This window comes from Triticum dicoccoides, chromosome 4A, assembly GCF_002162155.2.
Source record: "Triticum dicoccoides isolate Atlit2015 ecotype Zavitan chromosome 4A, WEW_v2.0, whole genome shotgun sequence".
NCBI lineage: Eukaryota > Viridiplantae > Streptophyta > Magnoliopsida > Poales > Poaceae > Triticum > Triticum dicoccoides.
The window spans coordinates 644661199-644668501 of NC_041386.1; positions in this window are offsets into that span (position 1 = coordinate 644661199).

Sequence of the window (7303 nt, forward strand, 5' to 3'; positions counted from 1 at the left end):
GTAGGACAGTAGCAAATTTCCCTCGAGTGGATGACCTAAGGTTTATCAATCCGTAGGAGGCGTAGGATGAAGATGGTCTCTCTCAAGCAACACTGCAACCAAATAACAAAGAGTCTCTTGTGTCCGCAACACACCCAATACAATGGTAAATTGTATAGGTGCACTAGTTCGGCGAAGAGATGGTGATACAAGTGGTATATGGATGGTAGATAAAGGTATTTGTAATCTGAAATTATAAAAACAGCAAGGTAACTAATGATAAAAGTGAGCGTAAACGGTATTGCAATGCTAGGAAACAAGGCCTAGGGTTCATACTTTCACTAGTGTAAGTCCTCTCAACAATACTAACATAATTGGATCACATAACTATCCCTCAACATGCAACAAAGAGTCACTCCAAAGTCACTAATAGTGGAGAATGAACAAAGAGATTATGGTAGGGTACGAAACCACCTCAAAGTTATTCTTTCCAATCAATTCGTTGGGCTATTCCTATAAGTGTCACAAACAGCCCTAGAGTTCATACTAGAATAACACCTTAAGACACAGATCAATCAAAACCCTAATGTCACCTAGATACTCAAATGTCACCTCAAGTATCCATGGGTATGATTATACGATATGCGTCACACAATCTTAGATTCATCTATTCAACCAACACAAAGGACCTCAAAGAGTGCCCCAAAGTTTCTACCGGAGAATCACGATGAAAACGTGTGCCAACCCCTATGCATAGGTTCATGGGCGGAACCCGCAAGTTGATAACCAAAACATACATCAAGTGAATCACGTGATATCCCATTGTCACCACAGATATCCATGGCAAGACATACATCAAGTGTCCTCAAATCTATAAAGACTCAATCCGATAAGATAACTTCAAAGGGGAAACTCAATTCATTACAAGAGAGTAGAGGGGGGAAGAAACATCATAGGATCCAAATATAATAGCAAAGCTCGTGATACATCAAGATCGTATCATCTCAAGAACACAAGAGAGAGAGAGATCAAACACATAGCTACTGGTACATACCCTCAGCCCCGAGGGAGAACTACTCCCTCCTCGTCATGGAGAGCACTGGGATGATGAAGATGGCCACCGGAGAAGGATTGCCCCCTCCGGCAGGGTGCCGGAACGGGTCTAGATTGGTTTTCGGTGGCTACGGAGGCTTCTGGCGGAACTCCCGATCTCTTGTGCGTTCTGGAAGTTTGAGGGTACGACGATATATATGGGTGCAGGAAGTACGTCGGAGGAGCCACGGGGGCCCCACGAGGTAGGGGGCGTGCCCTAGGGGGGGAGCCCCCCACCCTCGTGAGCACCTCCCGTATCTCCTGACATGGAGTCCAAGTCTATCTGGTGGCTTTCATTCCAAAAATAACTTCTCCAGTTGATTTCGTTCCGTTTCGACTCCGTTTGATATTCATTTTGTTCGAAACACTGAAATAGGCATAAAACAGCAAATCTGGGCTGGGCCTCCAGTTAATAGGTTAGTCCCAAAAATAATATAAAAGTGGAAAATAAAGCCCAATATTGCCTAAAACAGTAGATAATATAGCATGGAGCAATCAAAATTATAGATACGTTGGAGACGTATCACTTTCCAACATATTGTGCTTGCCAAATGATAAAGTGTAAAAAGGAAGGGTGAAAATCACCATGACTCTTGCATAAGGTAGAAGATAATGATAAAAGATAGGCCCTTCGCAGAGGGAAGCAGAGGTTGCCATGCGCTTTTATGGTGGGATGCACAAAATCTTAATGCGAAAGAACGTCACTTTATATTGCCCCTTGTGATATGAACCTTTATTATGCAGTCCGTCGCTTTTATTACTTCCACATCACAAGATCGTATAAAGCTTATTTCTCCCACACCAATCAATCATACATATTTAGAGAGCAATTTTTATTACTTTGCACCGATGACAACTTACTTGAAGGATCTTATTCAATCCATAGGTAGATATGGTGGACTCTCATGGTAAAACTGGTTTAAGGGTATTTGGAAGCAAACATAGTATCTCTACTTGGTGCTGAGAATTTGGCTAGCATGAGGGGGAAAGGCAAGCTCAACATGTTGGAGGATCCAAGACAATATAATTTATCTCAGGTGTAAGAAAACATAACCCATTACGTTGTCTTCCTTGTCCAATGTCAACTCTTTAGCATGTCATATTATAATGAGTGCTCACAATCATAAAAGATGCCCAAGATAGTATATCTATATGTGAAGACCGCTCTTTCTTTATTACTTCCTATTAATTATAACGATGACCAAAACTATGCTTGTCAACTCTCAACAACTTTTACTCATCATACTTTTTCTATGTTAGCTCATTACTCTCCATGAGATCCATATGATCTCTTTGTTTCTTTTTATTTCTTTCTCTTTTCTTTTATTCACTTAGGATCATGGCAAAATAATCAAGCCCTTTACTCAACACTAATCTTTATTATATAGCTCACGGACTCGATTACATAGAAGGGTAATAAAGCAAAACTCACAACTAAATCATGCCATAAACTTTATTCTACTAGATCAAAATACTACTAATAGGATCGAACTAAGGAAAATAGTAAAGATAGGAGTTGTGATTGTGATACGATACCGGGGCACCTCCCCCAAGCTTGGCGGTTGCCAAGGGGAGTGCCCATACCCATGTGATTATGTCTCTCTTTTCGGGGATGGTGATGTGATGTTTTTGGCGATGATGCCCTTCAAAATACGATTCTCCTCCTCAAGCTTGTTGACTTGCTACTTGAGATCCATTATTTCCTTTCGGAGTTTTCCTGTAACAGCCAAAGCTCCCTGCACCCAAGGGTGCTGCATAGCTGCGGGAGAACCAGTAACACTCTTTTTCATATTCTCATAAGAAAGAAATCTAACATTGGAAGGGATAACCGAGTTTGGAATAGCTGAGCTCTGCAGTTCTCCCATTGTGAATCCAGCTTGGAAGCGAGAGGTGACTTCTTGATCCTCCATGGCATCTACCCTCATTAGGTCAGCCTCCATCTCTTCCTCCGTTGCTGGCCCAAAGTGGTCAGGGTCGCTGTTTGCCCTTGGTTCCGGTGCCGGATTAGATACTCGGCTCTCCCCGACTGACTCTTGAGAAGACATCTTGCTCTAATCTGCAGCAGCAACAGCTCAAAACAAAAACAGAGGATTTTTGCGTGATACGGGAGTCAAAACCCCTGGGAGATTATATAATGAATTTTTACCGACCAAAATACGTATCGTGCAAGAAAACGGAGTCTGGAAGGCACAAGAGGAGCTCACGAGGTAGGGGCGCGCGCCCAGGGGGGTAGGGCGCACCCTCCACCCTCGTGAGGCCCTCTGTCCTTCCCTGACCGCTACTTAATTTTCTATTTTTCTAAATATTCCAAAACGGAGAAATATTTCCTTAAAAATTGTTTTGGAGTCGGTTTACTTACCGTACCACATACCTATTCCTTTTCGGAGTCTGAAACGTTCTAGAAAGTGTCCCTTATGTATTCCTCCGGGGTTACGGTTTCAATAATATTGGTTTCAACATTTATGGGATTACCTGAGATATAATGTTTGATTCTTTGACCGTTTACCACCTTCGGATTTGTGCCTTCGAAGTTGTTGATTTTTATGGCACCGGAATGATAGACCTCCTCGATAACATAGGGGCCTTCTCATTTAGAGAGAAGTTTCCCTGCAAAAAATCTTAAACGAGAGTTGTATAGCAATACATAATCACCTACATTAAACTCACGCTTTTGTATCCTTTTGTCATGCCATCTTTTAACCTTTTCTTTAAACAACTTGGTATTTTCATAAGCTTGGGTTCTCCATTCATCAAGTGAGCTAATATCAAATAACCTCTTTTCACCGGCAAGTTTGAAATCATAGTTGAGCTCTTTAATAGCCCAATATGCCTTATATTCTAGTTTGAGAGGTAAGTGACATGCTTTTCCATATACCATTTTATATGGAGACATACTCATAGGATTTTTATATGTAGTTCTATAGGCCCATAATGCATCATCAAGTTTCTTGGACCAATTCTTTCTAGACCTATTGACAGTCTTTTGCAAAATTAATTTGAGTTCTCTATTACTCAATTCTACTTGACCACTAGACTGTGGGTGATACGGAGATGCAATTCTATGATTGACGTCATATTTAGCAAGCATTTTATGGAAAGCACCATGAATAAAATGTGAACCACCATCAGTCATGAAATATCTAGGGACTCCAAACCTCGGAAAAATAACTTCTTTAAGCATTTTAATAGAAGTGTTATGATCAGCACTACTAGTTGGAATAGCTTCTACCCACTTAGTAACGTAATCAACATCAACTAAAATATGTGTATATCCATTAGAGGCAGGAAAAGGTCCCTTATAATCAAAGCCCCAAACATCAAATGGTTCAATAACAAGTGAATAATTCATAGGCATTTCTTGACGTCTACTAATATTACCAATTCTTTGACATTCATCACAAGATAGGACAAACTTACGGGCATCCTTGAAGAGAGTAGGCCAATAAAAACCGGATTGCAATACCTTATGTGCAGTTCTATCTCCCGCGTGGTGTCCTCCATAAGTTTCGGAGTGACACTTGCGTAGGATCTGTTCCTGTTCATGCTTAGATACACAACGTCTAATAACACCACCTACTCCTTCTTTATAAAGATGTGGGTCATCCCAAAAGTAATGTCTCAAATCATAGAAGAACTTTTTCTTTTGTTGGTATGTGAAGCTAGGTGGTATAAATTTAGCAACTATGTAATTAGCATAATCAGCATACCAAGGGGTACTACGAGAAGTACTTATGACATTTAATTGTTCATCAGGAAAGCTATCATCAATAGGTAGTGGGTCATCAAGAACATTCTCTAACCTAGATAAGTTGTCTGCAACGGGGTTCTCAGCTCCTTTTCTATCAACAATATGCAAATCAAATTCTTGTAGCAAGAGAACCCATCTAATAAGTCTAGGTTTAGCATCTTTCTTCTCCATAAGATATTTAATAGCAGCATGATCAGTGTGGATAGTTACTTTAGAATCAACAATATAAGGTCTAAAATTATCACAAGCAAATACAACTGCTAAAAGTTCTTTTTCAGTAGTAGCATAATTCCTTTGAGTATTGTCTAGAGTCTTACTAGCATAATGGATAACATTTAATTTCTTATCAACTCTTTGTCCTAGAACAGCACCTACAACATAATCACTAGCATCACACATAATTTCAAAGGGTAAATTCCAATCAGGTGGCTGAACAATAGGTGCAGAGACTAATGCTTTCTTAAGTATTTCAAATGCTTCTACGCAATCATCATCAAAGACAAACGGTACATCTTTTTGTAATAAATTAGTCAGAGGCCGAGAAATTTTTGAGAAGTCCTTAATGAACCTCCTATAAAATCCGGCATGACCAAGGAAACTTCTTATACCTTTGATGTCCTTGGGACATGGCATCTTTTTAATAGCATCAACCTTGGCTTTATCAACTTCAATACCTCTTTCAGAAACTTTATGCCCCAAGACAATACCTCCATTAACCATAAAGTGGCACCTTTCAAAATTCAAGACAAGATTAGTTTCTTCACATCTCTGCAAAACTCGATCAAGATTGCTCAAGCAATCATCAAAAGAGGATCCATAGACGGAAAAGTCGTCCATGAAAACCTCACAAATCTTTTCACAAAAGTCAGAGAATATAGCCATCATGCATCTTTGAAAGGTAGCAGGTGCATTACATAAACCAAAAGGCATACGTCTATAAGCAAAAGTACCAAAAGGGCATGTAAAAGTAGTCTTTGATTTATCTTTAGCCGACACAGGTATTTGAGAGAAACCAGAATAACCATCTAGAAAACAGTAATGTGTATGTTTGCATAATCTTTCTAGCATTTGATCGATAAAAGGTAAGGGGTAATGATCTTTCTTAGTAGCCTTATTTAATTTGCGGAAATCAATTACCATCCTATAACCGGTAATAATTCTTTGTGGAATCAATTCATCTTTATCATTAGGAACAACAGTAATACCTCCCTTCTTAGGGATACAATGAACATGACTTACCCACTGACTATCAGCAACAGGATAACCTGCCTCTAGAAGCTTTAGTATTTCTTTTCTTACCACTTCTTTCATTTTAGGATTCAGACGTCGTTGAGGATCACGAACTGGTTTGGCATCTGCTTCCAAATTTATTTATGTTGACATAGAGTGGGACTAATTCCCTTAAGATCATCAAGAGTATATCCAATAGCAGCACATTGCTTCTTCAGAGTTTTCAATAATCTTTCTTCTTCATGCTCTGAAAGGTTAGCACTAATAATAATAGGATATATCTTCTTTTCATCAAGATAAGCATATTTAAGATTATCAGGCAACGGTTTAAGCTCAAACACGGGATCACCCTTAGGTGGAGGAGGATCCCCTAGGATTTCAACTGGCAAAATTTGTTTTAGCATAGGTTCTTGTTTAAAGAATACTTCATCTATTTCCCTTGTTTCATTCATAAACATATCATTTTCATGGTTTAGCAAATATTGCTCTAAAGGATTACTAGGAGGTACGGCAATAGAAGCAAGACCAATAACTTCATCTTTACTAGGTAATTCTTCTTCACGGTGTTGTTTACTAAATTTAGAGAAATCAATTCATGAGTCATGTCATCTAAGCCAATAGTAACAACATTCTTTTCGCAGTCTATCCTAGCATTAACTGTATTCAAGAAGGGTCTACCAAATATAATGGGACAAAAGCTATCTTGTGGGAAACTAAGAACAAGAAAATCAGCAGGATATTTAGTTTTCCCGCACAAGACTTCAACATCTCTAACAATTCCCATTGCTGAAATAGTATCTCTATTAGCAAGTTTAATTGTGACATCAATATCTTCTAACTCAGCAGGTGCAATTTCATGCTTGATTTCTTTATACAAGTCATAAGGTATAACACTAGCACTAGCACCCATATCACATAAGCCATGATAACAATGATCTCCTATTTTAACAGAAATAACAGGCATGCCTACCACAGGTCTATGTTTATCTTTAGCACAAGGTTTAGCAATTCTAGCAGTTTCACCGCAGAACTGAATAACATGCCCATCAATATTATCAGACAAGAGCTCTTTAACAATAGCAATATTAGGTTCAACTTTAACTTGCTCAGGAGGTGTATATGTTTTAATATTGCTTTTACGAACCACAGTTGAAGCTTTATCATGATCTTTTATTCTAACAGGGAAAGGTGGTTTCTCAACATAAGAAGGAGGAACAATAGGATCATTATAAGTAATAGTCTTTTCTTCAACTT